Raw genomic sequence first — 15,823 nt, forward strand, 5'->3', positions numbered from 1 at the left:
CCGTTGACTTAACCCCCCCACCTCGTGGGCGCGTGAGGCATAGGTCTTTAATCAATGGTGTTGATTGTTTTGCAAGTGCATTTTCGTCAAGACTGAAGATGGTGGAAATTTGCATCAACATCTGTTATCTCGCAATTTAACGTCAATTCCTATGCCAACCTTGTAAAACACAGTGATAAAAATATGAGGTGGCAGAGAATCTCACTTTGAGAGAATTCTGTTGCATTTCTCTAAAAACTTTTTATAATTTCTAAAAAGTCTATAAAAATCTCGTGGTATTCAAATATGACTTGGTATATTCAAAATTTCATTGATTTTAAAGGATTTTTAAAAGAAAATTATTAGTAGCACTCCAAAAATCTCATTTAGCACTCCAAACATTCTATAACTAGAAAGAAAGAAAAAATACACTTATGAGGAGTGCAAAATGAAATTTTTGGAGTACTAATAACAATTCCCTTTTTAAAAAGTCATAGACTTTCATATACCTTTCTATGGTATGTTTTTGTTAATGCAATTTCAACCTCTCCCCTTAACAGTTTGATGGACTTTCATAGACTTAATTTGTTACTCCACCACTCACCATGATGCAATAAGGATCACTATTTTCACTTCAACACACTATTTTGTCACAACCACCCAGGGCCAACCAAGCCAGTGTGGACTGACGGATCATCTGGGATCCAAAAAAAATGGGGGACCAAAATTATTAGAGTGGTACATTCATATATATTTTCATAAGAGTATAAACTTATAAAAGTTGGTTAATTGACCATTGAGTTTAACCATAAATAGTGGTTTGTTTTGTTTGAAGTTAACAAGGAGGTCTTAGGTTTGAAACTCATTTATTTACTTTCAAATTTTTACAAATTTCTTTTCATAAGAGTATAAATTTATAAAATTTGGTGAAATGATCAAGAGATTTAACTAAAAGTGGTGGTTTATGTTGTTTAAAATTAACGAGAAGGTCTTTGGTATGAAACGATATATGTGCTGACACATCCCGACCCAAAAAGTCCACTAGGATTCCGAGTCGAGTTGTGCTGGCCGACACTTGGAAGGTGACAAAGCCATAGAAGGTGATAAGGTGTAAAAAAAAAAAGTGAATAAATTTAAGATTAAAGGTGCCTATATACACAAATATGCGGCGAGTGGGTATGAACCCATTTCACGCGTGATACAGAGCATAAATAAGCACAGTAAGGTAAGATAATGATTATACTGTCATAAGGAGCCACCTGAATCGGGAGTGCCACAAGTCCTCGTCGATACGGAACTTGTTATTAGAACCTAGAGAGGTGCAACAATAGAAAACGTGAGTGGTCGGAACAAAGATTTTCAAAATCATTTCTATTATCAAAGATAGTAACCCCACGTCGTAAAACATGTATAGTTTCCAACAAATCATACTACGTAAAAGTATGAAATCAAAAGTATACTAAAAGTAAATCCAGAAGTATACCACTATCCAGCATCTCATTAGCAATATAAATAATCACGTGCTTAATAAACGATACCAGCATGCAAGTCATAATCACCTATGGTGACCTGTACAACTGTACACATATATCACATCACTCAATGCTAGCATATATATAAGTCGGAGTTACCTAGAGTGATCTGTACGACTTACCAATATCTCATCAATCATGGCTAGCATATAGGTTGGAGTCACCTATAGTGACCTGTACGACTTATCCATATCTCAACAATCATGGCTAGCATATAAGTCGGAGTCACCTATAGTGACCTGTACGACTTATCCATATTTTAACAATCATGGCTAACATATAAGTCGGAGTCACCTATAATGACATGTACGACTTATCCATATCTCATCACATATCTCATCAATCATGCTAGCCAATAACTCAATAACACGCTAGCCAATAGCTCAATAAGTATACCTGCACAAGAGTCGGAACCACCTAAAGTGGTCTGTATGACAGGACTGGGTGTAAATAAGTACGCTCAAGTGCTACGATCACGTGAAGACTGGGGGAATAATAGCGGGTCACCTACGAGTCGGAACCACCTAAAGTGGTTTGTACGACAAGACTGTGCACCTACCTTGGATCCAAGGTGAGTGTAAGGTGTGGGAGGTGAACATCACGTGAAGGACTGTGCCCTGGCCATGGGCGGGAGCACTAACACCGGGGTGCAGGTTTATGAGCTATAATATATCTCAACACAATCATACTCACTACCACCACTATCATCAACATGTACTCACCTGAAGCTTACATGGCGTCTGCGACATCATTTAGCACTTCAAAGCATTCACAATGGTTAGGTTCAGGTAATATACACATGAATATGCCATGATGTAAATCTGAAATTCAACTATATCATACTTCCAGATATATAAACATATATACAAATGGCATGAAATGCATAAACTGTAGCATCTCACTCCCGAACTATTTGCTTTCAAGAGTAATCAATGATGATAAGTCCAATTAGACGCTAGTTAGATTAACTATCATTACTTACCTTTCCTTACTTCAATTTATTGATTCTTTACATCTTAATTTATGACCAACACTTAACTACCAAAACCTAAGGTTATATCTTGCATTTTCTACCAAACTCCTTCACACTATTCAATTCCTTAAACAAGGCTATTGTCTCAATTCTTTAGTCTCGTTTATTGTATGGCTGCATCTAACGTCTTGTTAGACTGCCTACTTACCCTAAACAGGGATCAAGCCATTCGTAGTTCACATCCATTAATTGTAGGTGACATGCATAAATCAATTTTAAAACGTTTGTGGAACTATTAAGTATATGCCTATGATAAAAGGAAAAGACCCACTCACCTGGAGTCCACGCTATGATTCTCTAGCACGCGTATCGAGGTGTCCCGAATGATTGGCGCCTAGAACAATTATTGAATCATATCTTAGAACTCTTATTAATAGAATACGTAATTCACATAAAACACATACTCAAATACATTCTAAAATGTTTGAGACCTATTGACCAAAAGTTAATCGTCGATCCGGCAAATTCGCATATCAGATTTTCAATCCACAACTTCCAAAGATTCACATTATACTTCTAGAATAACATACTAAAATTTCATTACGATCCAACTGTCGGATCTTTGCCAATTGTCCAAAATCAAGTGGCGATTAACATTTACTTTATAAACTTACAAATCCAATTTGGAAAGATCCGCATATCAGATTTCCAATCTGTAAGTTTCCATGATGCTCAAATTTTACGTACTATAACATTTTAAAGTTTGGTGACAATCCAACGGTCGGATCATCGATTAATATAAATACCTATTAACGTATCGTACCGAATTTAGGTTCCAATGATCAATCTACATCATTCAAATATCAAAACTGAATTCAAGACATTTAATATAGCCTAAAAATAGCATTGGCAGCCCACTGACCATGCGCCGCTGCCGGTGGCGGTTGGCCGCCCCGACTCGCCGGAAAATTTCACTATTTCCAAAAATTACCAAAATTTACAGAATTGTAGGTCTCAATGATTAGAGTAAACTTTATACCTGTGGCCAAGTCTAATTTTGCCGAGAAACACCTCAATTTTACATAATTCCGCAGGAAACCCTAAAGAGGGTGTGCTTCGATTCGACCTCCATGCTCACTCCGACGCCTCCACAAGTGTTTGGGATTTGTTCCTGAGGTTGAGGGGAGTCTATTTGTGGTGTCAATTGGAAGAAATTGTTTCAGAAATGGGAGAATCGACACAAGACCCGCCGCACCCACTGGTGCGATGTTTCCTGAATTTCCATGCTAAAATCCATGATTTCTGGGGTATAATTGGAAGAGGGAAGGTTATAGAGGGGTTTCCAAGTGGTTGTTTGGTGTAATTCACCGGAAAACGGGATGAAAACCCGTCGGAAATGTGTGTGTGGCGCCGATTGGGTCGGGTCACCAAGAATCAGGTCCCGATCCCCCACTTCTCCCTTCCTCTCCTCTTCCCTCCATTCTTCCTTTTCTGATTGGTCCTCTTCCCATCTTCCTCCTTTCCCTCTTGCAACTCCCACTTTCTCCTCTCTTTTGCTGTCATTAGGCAGTCTGTCCCCCTTTTTTCCTTCCTTTTTGCTCTCTTCCCTGTTTTCCTCACACACACACGCACACACTCACTTATGCGCCCACTATCCTATTTTTCTTGTTCTTTTTTGCATATATTAAAATAATATAAATAGAATAATTATTTCTTCAGAATACTTTCGGTTCTTAATTCCAAATTCACTTCTGCTTGCGCTTACTCGTTCATATCGTCGAGTACTTCAGGAATATACTAAAAGAATATTTAGTACGTCTCACAACTCGTTGGTCTATGAAAGTCAAAACCTTCGCCTCTCGTTGGTCTATGAAAGTCAAAACCTTCGCCTCTAGGGCATTTTTGTAAATTCACATTATAAAATTTATAAAATAATAAAATTTGGGAGGGATTGTCACATGTGCTTTTTTACTTTCTGTTTTTACAAATTTCTTTTCCTAAGAGTATAACTTTATAAAATTTGGTTAAATGATTAAGAAGTTTAATGAGAAGCAATGATTTCTGTTGTTTAAAATTAATGAAAGGTCTTGAGTTTTGGGTTCAAAATGCTATGTGCTTTTTTATTCTTTCCAATTTTTACAAATTTCTGTTTGGTTTTTTTTTTGTTTTTTTAAATTATTATTAACTAGTAGCTATGTGGGTAGCAGTTTTTAAACATTCATTCCAGTTCAAGTCTAACCTTTAACAAAGACTAATGTGTAAACCAAATTTACAAATTATATGATGTGTCACCAATAAAAAATAAACACGTTCATCGAAGAAGTTATACGTGTGAAAGCAAATAATTATCTTTATATGAAGTTAAGGCATATTATTTTGGGTCTCCCGGGCCTCAAAATATCAAAACCTGCCCTTTCCACCAGAGTATATTTTCTAGATGCAGATGGACTTTACAAGTTGATCATGTTTGGAAGGACTATTGTCGTACTTGAACATGATTTGGAGTAAAATTGCAGCTAACTTCAAACCCTAAATTAGTGCTACGCAATCATAGACATGGAAGGACTATTGTCGTACTTGAACATGATGTCAATGTGAGGTTGGATTAATTTTCCACGCCAACAGCATCATACCATTTACAAGTTGCTACCATCCCAAATTTCATGTACTTGTTTGTTCATGCCAGATTTGCTAATTCAGACTTTTCCGTATTTTAGAATTTACAGTTTGTTTTTTTCTGGGTTCAGTCAGGATCTTTAGGTTGGCCTATCAGTTCTCCAGAATCATACAGTTCTATTTTTGTTCATTTGGTTCAGGACTGTATCATGTGGAGGTTACCACGTCTATATCAATTGCATAAAGCGTCTCCTCCCGATGTCTATGACAGTATTACAAACACAACTATGCGAGAACGTTAAATCGCACTTACATTATGTAATATGTGATTCACTTAAAATGCTATTATTGAGACATCTTAAATATAAGTGAACTTCTTGAGTCTTGTCATAATGGTAGTATTATACGAATCAATTACACCACTATTGGGGAACTTAAAACGTTTTGACAGAGGACGGAGTTGGTATTATTTTAGATGGGGGAGAGTTAAAAAGAGAAAGCTTCATTTAATTAAGAAAAAAAAGTGATTGGAGAGTTGGTAATTCAGAGGTTAAAAGGTTATTCATTACTACCATATCCCGAAGGTGAATGTTTTGGAATTTTCAGGCTGTTCGCATGAACCTACTTTCATTTGGCGACACGGTCGTAGAAGAGGAGTTCCTTTCTCCCACTATAGCTTGAAATGTCCAAAACATTCACTTTGGGGATATGGCAGTGGCGAAGAATCTTTTAACTCATGCATTACCATTTCTCCAATCATTTTTCTTAAGTAAATGGCCTTTCCTTCTCTTAACTCTCCCGCATCTAAAATAACAACAACTCTGTCCTCGACATACACTCACAATACATAACTGACTTAAAATATTGATGAAGTAACATTCTAAATATAGGTAAAGTTCTTCAAGATGACGATTATGACGATGTGCACCAAGCATATATGTGGTTACTTATATACTGCTGCTACATATCTAAAATTCAGTACAAAACTATACCCAAGGTTCTAAAAGACACTAGACGCTAGTCGGGCGGAAGGCTGGAGTCTAGCGCCTAGGTGGCTAGGTGGAGCGTAGGTGGATTAGGCAAATTTAAGTAAATCTATTGTATTTCGTGTAAATAAGTGTCTGTTTATACTTAAAATATATATAACTTCATCATAAACTAGAAAAAAAGAATGATATATATATATATATGTATATATATTATGAAGTATTGAAACATAATAAAAACATGAGAAGCAAACGTATAATATGTGTTTATTTAAGTGTTCAATAAGGCTCTTACAATTTATTGGAAACAATAAAATGCAAAAGGAAATATATCTAAGTGAGGAGAGATTTTTCAGTGTGACCGTCACCTAAGGTGGTACATCACGTGTCCCTATATAAATGGTGGGATATGTGTGTTAAAAAGTTAATAACTTAAAAATTAAAATTTTCCACGACTTACATAAAACCACGTGGTGTACCATCCGTGTTCCCGTCACAATTAAAAATTTCTCCTAAGTGAGTTACAACCTAGGCGGATGTCTAGGCCGGTCTAGGCAGGCTAGGCTGGTGCCTAGGCGGTCTAGGCGTCCTTTCTTAATTTTCAAACGTCTAGGCATTAATCGGAGTGGTGGCCAGCCATCTAACACCTAGGCTAGGCCTAAGTGGCGCTAGACGAGGATTTTTAGAACAGTGATTGTACCTCAACATTCTCTCTCATCATTCAATCAATAAACCTTTTAACAACCTTAAAATGAAATATTTCTAAAAGTAAGCCAAAAGAAAGGCATTTGTTGATTTGGCTGCTGATTACTACAACCAACCGAGAGACATGCACTTCATACAATTCAAGCTACGTAGTTAGTCTAATAGCAAGACTTCAATAGCTGATATTGAGATTCTAACATGCAACCGAGTGTAGATCATTATATTTGTATATTTTCATTATGTTTCATGTGACGAATACTAGTAAGATGATATACACTCGGTCGAACTAGTGGCGACGCTATATGTGGACTAGATGTTGTCATGGCTGCCTCAATTTTCAGGTGGCTTCACGTAATTATAATAGAAAATGGTCAACAAATGTGTTTTTGGCCCTCCCAGATTCTTACCTGCAAGCAATTTGATCGTTCCTCTTAACATTCTTGTATGAGTTGAAGAATCTGTGAGAAAAATAAACCCTAGTAATCTTGTAGAGGAAGAAAGAAAGCTGAATTGTATTTCTCTGATATTATATTCTTACACATAGCACCGACTCTACCGAAAATGAAAGAATATAAAGCCTATTTATACCACATATTAAAAGTAGATTATCTCTAAAGCTAGTGCTAACGTGGCAATTGCCTTATGTGGCACATGTATATCCAATACCCCCCCTCAATCTTAACCGGGATATCCCAGATTAAGATTGTTACAATGTCGAAGAAAATCGAGACCATGTAAAGCCTTGGTAAGTATATCTACGATTTGGTCTTGAGTAGGCACATACTGCACATCCATATCTCCTTTTTGAACACGCTCTCGGACAAAGTGAAAATCTGTTTCTAAATGCTTGATCCTTGAGTGATGAATAGGATTCAAGCTCAATGCAAGGGCAGATTGATTATTACACAGTAAAAGAGGTGGACTGGAAACAGTAGCACACAAATCACACAATATCAACCGAATCCAGGCAATATCAGCAGCAGCATGTGCAAGAGCTTTATATTCTGCTTCGGTGGAACTACGAGAAACAGAACTTTGTTTCTTGGATTGCCAAGAGATGGGATTGGCACCAAGATAGACAACATAACCTGTGATAGACCGTCTGGTATTAACATCAGCAGCCCGATCAGAGTCACTATAACCTCTGATATCAATCCCACTACCAGAAGTAAAAGTCAATCCACATTTCATTGTGCCTTGTAAAAACCGAATAATTCGCTTTACCAAACCAAGATGAACATCAGTAGGAGCATGCATAAATTGGCACATAGTATTAACCGCAAAAGCAATATCTGGCCTTGTAAAGGTTAGATATTGCAATGATCCAACAAGGCTTCTGTACAAAGTAGGGTCTGTCAACAATTCCCCTTCAGCAACCAAAACAGAACTATGAGGCTTGCAAGGAGTAGCACATGATTTACAATTATCCATGCTTGCTTTATGAATCAAGTCCTTAATATACTTCTCCTGATGAACAAACATATCACCATTGGACTTGTATTGGATTTGCAAACCCAGAAAATATGTTAATTGACCCATGTCCGTGAGAGAAAAAACACCAGCAAGATCATCAATGACAGATTGAATTAAAGTAGTATTGGAGCCTGTAAGGATGATATCATCGACATAGAGAAGTAGTATAACCACATCAGTACCCACTCGTTTAACAAAAAGACTAGAATCTGAGGAAGAAGTAAGAAAACCCACGGTTGCCAAATAACCTGTAAATTTAGCATTCCATGCTCGGGGAGCTTGCTTAAGCCCATACAAGGACTTAACCAACTTACACACATGTGTGGGACATTGAGGATTGAGAAACCCTGGAGGTTGCTTCATGTACACCTCCTCATTTAACTCTCCATGTAAAAAGGCGTTTTTCACATCAAGTTGTCGGAGAGACCATTTATAAGTTGTAGCCAATGCAAGAATCATCCGTACAGTTGTGTGTCGAACCACAGGACTAAAGGTCTCTGTATAATCCAAGCCTTTTTCTTGACTAAAACCTTGAACAACAAGTCGAGCTTTATACCGAGAAATAGTCCCATCAGGATTCCTCTTGATTTTATACACCCACTTACATCCAATGATGTTTTTATCAGAAGGAGAAGGAACTAGAAGCCATGTACCTTGGGTTTGAAAAGCATCATATTCATCTTGCATCGCAGATTGCCATTGAGGCAATTGAGAAGCAAGTTTAAATGTTGCAGGTTCAGCAGAATCTGTAATATCGGCAATGAAGGTGAATCCGCCAGAAAAATGAGTGTCTTCATGTAAAGTGAGTGAGTGAACTGCAGGGAATGTTGCTGAAAGGGCAGAATAATCCCTCCTTGTTATAGCACCAGTTTTGAGTCTCGTTTGAATTCCCTGAGAAATAGAAGAACTAGCCTGAGACAAATCAGCCCCCAGTGGAAGGGAAGCAGGCACAGGTAACAGAGAACAAGACTGAGAAGCAACTGAACTTGAGCTGATATGATGGTCTGGAGCACCAGCAACAATATGAGGAGAAGAGGTTGACTCCAAGCCATGTGGACTTAATGAAGAGGACACATATGCATTATATGGTTGAACATAAGAATCAATACCAGATTGAGACAGATTTAAGGCATCCAAATGAACTACAATAGGGCGTGGAAAATTAGAAGTGGAAGACACACCAGTATCAGAACACCTTGTATTAGAAAGAGTGGTGGCAAAAGGAAAACAATTCTCATCATGTAGAACATGTCGAGAAAGAAAAAACTTGTGTGTCAACCTGTTAAAACAAATAGCTCCTTTATAACCAGAAAGGTAACCTAGAAAAACACATTGAGTGGATCTTGGCTGAAGCTTGTGATCATTGTATGGCCTGAGATAAGGATAAATGGCTGAACCAAAGACTTTTAAAGATGAAATCTCTGGTAAAGTATTAAACAACTTCTGAAAAGGTGAAACCATACCAATAGTCTTGCTAGGCATTCGATTTATTAAAAACACCGCATGTGCCACAGCATGATACCAAAACTTATGGGGAAGACTGGCAGCAGTCAACAAAGTAATAGCAGTTTCTATGATGTGTCTATGCTTTCTTTCCACTAAACCATTCTGCTGTGGTGTATAAGGACAAGAAATAAAATGAACAACACCATGATTAGCAAGATAATCCTTAAATGCAGTGCTCAGAAATTCTCCTCCTCCATTATATTATAAAACCTTAATCTTTGTGTTAAATTGATTCTCAACATAGGCAAAGAACTTGACAAATGTACCAAAAACCTCTGATTTATTCATTAATGGAAAGAACTATACAAACTGAGTTGCTTCATCTACAAATGACACATAATATCTGAAGCCTTCTATAGATGCTATTGGTGAAGGACCCCAAACGTCACTGTGAATCTTATGAAAAGGAATCTCAACTCTATCTAGTCGTTCAACAAATGGTAATCTACTCATTTTACCACTAAAACAATGAGAACAAGGTTGATCCGGTACATCATGACTAAAAGAAATATTTGAACTCCGAAGCATTGCTGTCAAGACATCATTAGAAGGATGTCCAAGTCTGTGATGCCACAAAGATGACTTAACTGCTTTGCCAACAAATGCAGAACAGGAAGAAGTATCTTGAGTCAACACCTTGGGAAATATATGGACAGGAATGCGAAAAAGCTCATGATTGTTACTCTTTCCTTGGTAAAGAATCAGCCCCATTGCTTTGTCCTGCACATAGAACTGAGTATCATCACAAATAAACCAACTGTGATTGTCTTTACACAACTGCTGAACAGACAACAAATTGACCGTTAACATCGGCACATGCAAGACATTTCGAAGACATAAAGTATGTGAAGATGTAGGTAAGAGGGCAGTGCCAATGTGGTTGACAGTTAAACCCTCACCATTGCCAACAATAATGCGTTTATCTCCAATATAAGGAATAGTTGTATTTAACAGATTGACATTGGGACTCATGTGATGTGAGGCACCAGTGTCAAGAATCCAAGAACCATCACCAGAAGAAGTTTGTGCATTCAAAGCAGTTATATCAGATGAAACATCATGATCTTGAGAACTAGATAAAATAAGAGAAGATTGGCCTTGATTTACAGAAGCTTGAAAATCTGGAGGAACTTGTGGAGTAGTGAAAGAAACCCCTTGATACCCAGAAAGGTCAGGAAACTGAACTGGAGATGGAACAACAGGATACTGGAACTGAGAAGGATAATCTTGAAAAGCATAGTTGGCACTGAGGGAAGGAGGAGGAGGAGCCCCTTGGTAAGCATAGTTACCCCTGTGTCTACAATCAATGGCAATATGGCCCCTCTTACCACAAATCTGACATTCTTGCATAACCGGAGGAGTTTCATTTCTGTACAGACAAGTCACTGCCGTATGTCCTTTCCTTGAACAAATCTGACATTTAGGAACTACATTCTGTCTAGTTGTAGTGTTACCAGACCAGTAATTACCAGAGCGATTACCATTGAACTTAGGTCGATAGCCACCGTTCCCTTTGCCTTTGTAACCATTACCGCCAAATGAATTGCCATAGTTAGGACCAGAAGAATTAGAACCACTATGACCAGACTGAGTACTATAGGTATTGCCAAAAGAAGTATGGCCAGTATTATGACCAAAAGGCCTAGGTCCCTGATTACCAAAATTATTTCTAGGCCCATTAAAAACATTGGCACTAGGAGGAGGAAACGGCTGACAAGTCTGAGAAGTTGAGCCACCTGAATTAGAGTAATCAGGAGCAACAAGACCAAAGCCAACATTGGATGAAAGTGGCACCGTAGAATCAGAACCAGTAGAAGGACTGGATGCATGTAAAATTGATTGATATGCAGAATTACCACCAGAGGAAAATGGAACAGAACCATTACCATACATAGCTGCCATGCTGTGAACAAGAAACTGCATCCTAGCTTCTATAATCTTTTCAGCCCCTAAGAGTTGAGCCCTGAATTCTTTCAACGAGATAGGTGTATCTCTGGCCAATACCACAGTTCTGATCGTATCAAAATCAGCAGGTAAACCAGTCAATGCAGCAATAACCAAATCATTGTCTGTAATCTTTTCACCAGCTGCAATAAGTTTGTCTTTAATTGTCTTCAACCTCAACAAAAACTTATCAACATTATCACTTCCTTTCTGAATAGTGTGTAACTCAGCTTTCAAATGATTCACAGTAGCACTCGAGACAAACATATATCTATCTTGTAAGGCAGTCCAAGCTTCATGAGTAGTTTTACAACCAACAACATATTCCATGGCATCATCACTCAAAGTGGCAATAAGAAGACTCAAAAGAGCCATATCAGTTTTAACCCAAGCTTTATAGACAGTACTAATTTCATTGGTAACCCCCAATTCAGGAGTAATAAGAAATTTGGGAAGACAAACTGATTCACCAGTAAAATGATCAAACAAATCATACCCACGAAGAACAGAATTAGTACTAAAAAACAATCAAATCTTCAACTAAAAAACACAATATGTGATGATTCATCGAGGCATCGGCCTTTAACACAAATGAATCCAAGAAATCCGAAAAAAAAACCCCAAATTTTCTTCACAACAGAAATCCTAAATCGAGAGAAAGAATCAAAAAAATCTCACTGAGCAGCGGAAAGAACACAACCAGAATCAATCGCGCAAGCATATCTGGCTCTGATACCATCTTAACATTCTTGTATGAGCTGAAGAATCTGTGAGAAAAATAAACCCTAGTAATCTTGTAGAGGAAGAAAGAAAGCTGAATTGTATTTCTCTGATATTCTATTCTTACACATAGCACCAACTCTACCGAAAATGAAAGAATATAAAGCCTATTTATACCACATATTAAAAGTAGCTTATCTCTAAAGCTAGTGCTAACGTGGCAATTGCCTTATGTGGCACATGTATATCCAATAGTTCCCACCACTACGTATGTCGTCGAGGTTTTCGAAGGACTTGCAGAAGAAGAAGAAGAATCGCCTAGCAATCAGAAACGAGTATTGATTGAGCTACATAAAATCAGCGAAAAAATGAAATTCGACTGAAAAAGCGGAAGATTTTGTACCGTTGAGTGGTTCAATGATGCCATCGCGGCGGTCGATGGAGAATCCTCAATCCGGAGCCACGACGGATTTGATCACGAACTTGTCCTGAAACTCCTGCAATTCCAGCTCCTTGTAGAGCTTGAAATTGCCGCCGGAGCAAGATCCACCGCCGTCCATTTCCTCCGTGTTTGATAGGAGAAGAAAATGGTGGTTTATCAATTTGGAAAATATCTTTAAGTTCCCAACGACTCCTCCCTCTGTTTTCAGGCTTTCAGCTGATTGGTTTTGGGACATGCAATGCATCCATAAAATGTGTTGGACCGCAAAAGAAGAACACGCAAAGTGGATATGTTCAATACAAACAAGGAAAGGCATCTTTCATTTGATTGTTTCCAAGGTTAAAAACTGTAAAGATCTGCAGTTGGCTAGAGATTTTGGAAACTGACCTTTATTCCGATTTTCCCCAAGGTCTAAAGTGTGCAATCCACATGACTCTGAAAACTCAAAATTTGAAATAGTTCCGGTGAGGTTGTGTCTCCTTAAATTAAGTACTCCCAGACCCTTTTTCTTATTTTTTATTTTATTTTTTATTTTTTTATAAACAAACATCGAGGAACCATGCCACTCAAGGAATTATTTGAAAGATCAATAAGCTCATGACCTCCATTGCATATTGATGCTGGAATGATGCCACGCAAGTTATTGTTTGAAAGAGATAAGAACGAAGTGTCCAGATTAAAGAAATCGCTTATGTCAGCTGGAATACTACAACAGAAATGATTGTTGGAGTAATCTAGATAAATGGCATTTGGTGAGGTATAAAGGATTTCTCCATGGAATTGGTTTGAATGAAGGTCAAGGATAATGACATTAGAAGTACTGAAATGAGCTTCTAGAGTTACCAAGGAGTTACAAGAAAGATTTAGGGAAAGACCTCTGAAACTCCAAATCCAATTAGGTATCTCACCTTGAATATGATTTTCCGAAAGGTCCAACTCAGATAACTCAGATTGGTTTCTTAGGAAACCTAGTATTTCCCTCAACTTGTTAGAAGCCAAATGCGGTGTCATAATTTGAGGAAATGAGAAGTACGAGGAATTGGTACCATTATACAAAATTAGTAAGCCATTGTACTAAAGATCAATGAAGGTCAGATTTTTCAGATGCCGAGGACCGTTGAAAGGAAAGGCACTGAAATTGTTTGAAGAAAGAGAGAGTTCTCCAAGCCCTCGAAAATTAAAGATAGACGCAAAAATTGGACCTTCCAAATTATTTAAACTCAAATCAAGGTTAACTAAGTTGGAAGAGGCGTTAGAAAACTCACTGAGATGACTAGAGATTCGACCATGGGAAAGTACTAGCTCCACCAACAAGGGAAGAGAAAAGAGAGATGATGGCATTGGACCATTGAAACTACAATTTACAAGATCAATTGTTTCCAAAAGCTTGAGGTTGCCTATACACTCCAGCAATAACCCTGAAAATTTTGTGAAACGTAGAACCAAGGATCGAAGAGATCAATTGTTTGGAAATTCTGGCAAGGAACCATGAAGTTCTTCATTAAATGAAAGGTCAATAATTTTCAGAGTAGGTACTTGAAAGATCTCTTTTGGAAACGTTCCTTGTAACGAACAACTACTGAGATGTAAGGAAGCCAGCTTTGAAAAATTGGCAAACAACCCTAGAACTGGAGCGCAGAGATATTGTTACCACCCCAGCTGAACACCCTCATGTTTGAAAAGTTAGCAAAGAATCTTGGAATTGGACCTGAGATATCATTACGATCCAATTGAATCACAGATAGAGACTGTAGCTTGGCAAGGGACTTATTAACTGGACCTGAAAGAAGAGTGTTAGACAACCTCAACACCCTTAGGTTTGGGAGTGAAGATGATATCGCTTGACACCACTCATTCCCCTGTGCTGATATATTCACACCATCAAGATATAGCTCTGTGAGATCTGTGAGGTTGTGAAAGAGCATGCTTACATTAGGGGTCTCAAATGGCCTGTACCACAGATTGTAAGATTGAGAAATATCAAGGACAGCCAACCTTGTAAATTGTGAAATCTCAACTGGAATTTTCCCTTCGCCATCATAATAGCTATATGATAAATTTAAGCACCTCAAGTTTGTAAGCTTTCCAAATGCAGATGGAATGCGAGAGCCATAGCTAAAGATATTATTTGCTAAATTGAGGCTTTGAAGTTGTTGAAGATTAAAGAGACTGCTCGAATTGTCAATCCCACCGGAGATAGGTTGGTTACTAATGTCAAGACCAACAACATGTCCATTAGTACTGCAAGTAACACCCATCCAAGATCAACAGTCGGTACAATTCCATGATATGAACTTGGACGGAGTAGGAGAAGAATCATGAAATGTAAAGGTTTTCTTGAAATTGAGCAACAACAGTTGCTGGTGTTGAACTGCAGGGATGGTATTAGCACAGGTAGTAGTGATAGTGGAGATATTGAACAATGTCAATGCACAAAATTGACAAGGACTTTGGTACTACAGAAAGTGTGAAGTTTGTGACCTTCGCTAGGTTGTTCTGATCATTAGTATGGATAAGTATGTAAATGAATAGAGACAGGGAAGCAAATAACACAAGATGTACGTGGTTCACCCAGATTGGCTACGTCCACGGAGTAGAGGAGTTCTCATTAGTTGTGAAGGGTTTACACAAATACATAGGTTCAAGCTCTCTTTAAGTGAGTTCTAGTGAATAGTTTAGTACAAATGACATTAGAGATTATTGTGGGAGAATGATCCCCTTTTATAGAAAAGAGTTTCTAGTTTTATTCTGACATTGACACGTGTCCTATTGTGATTGGCCTCTGATATCGACACGTGTTGCGCTGTGATTGGCCTCTGATACCGACATGTGTCGTGTTGTGATTGGCCTCCTGGTTGGAGGAAAGGTCTTGTGGGTCCTTGACGGTATGCTGTTGATTGGTGCTTAGTAGTTTCGGGATTGGTCAAGTATGGTACAAACAAACAAG

At 38.0% G+C, this 15,823-nt stretch overlaps 1 pseudogene; it reads right to left on the minus strand.

Moving 5' to 3' along the window:
- Positions 1–13,080: 13,080 nt before the first annotated feature.
- LOC137722090 (receptor-like protein 6) lies at positions 13,081–15,134 on the minus strand (annotated as a pseudogene).
- Positions 15,135–15,823: the final 689 nt, after the last annotated feature.

This window comes from Pyrus communis, chromosome 17, assembly GCF_963583255.1.
Source record: "Pyrus communis chromosome 17, drPyrComm1.1, whole genome shotgun sequence".
Classification (NCBI taxonomy): domain Eukaryota; kingdom Viridiplantae; phylum Streptophyta; class Magnoliopsida; order Rosales; family Rosaceae; genus Pyrus; species Pyrus communis.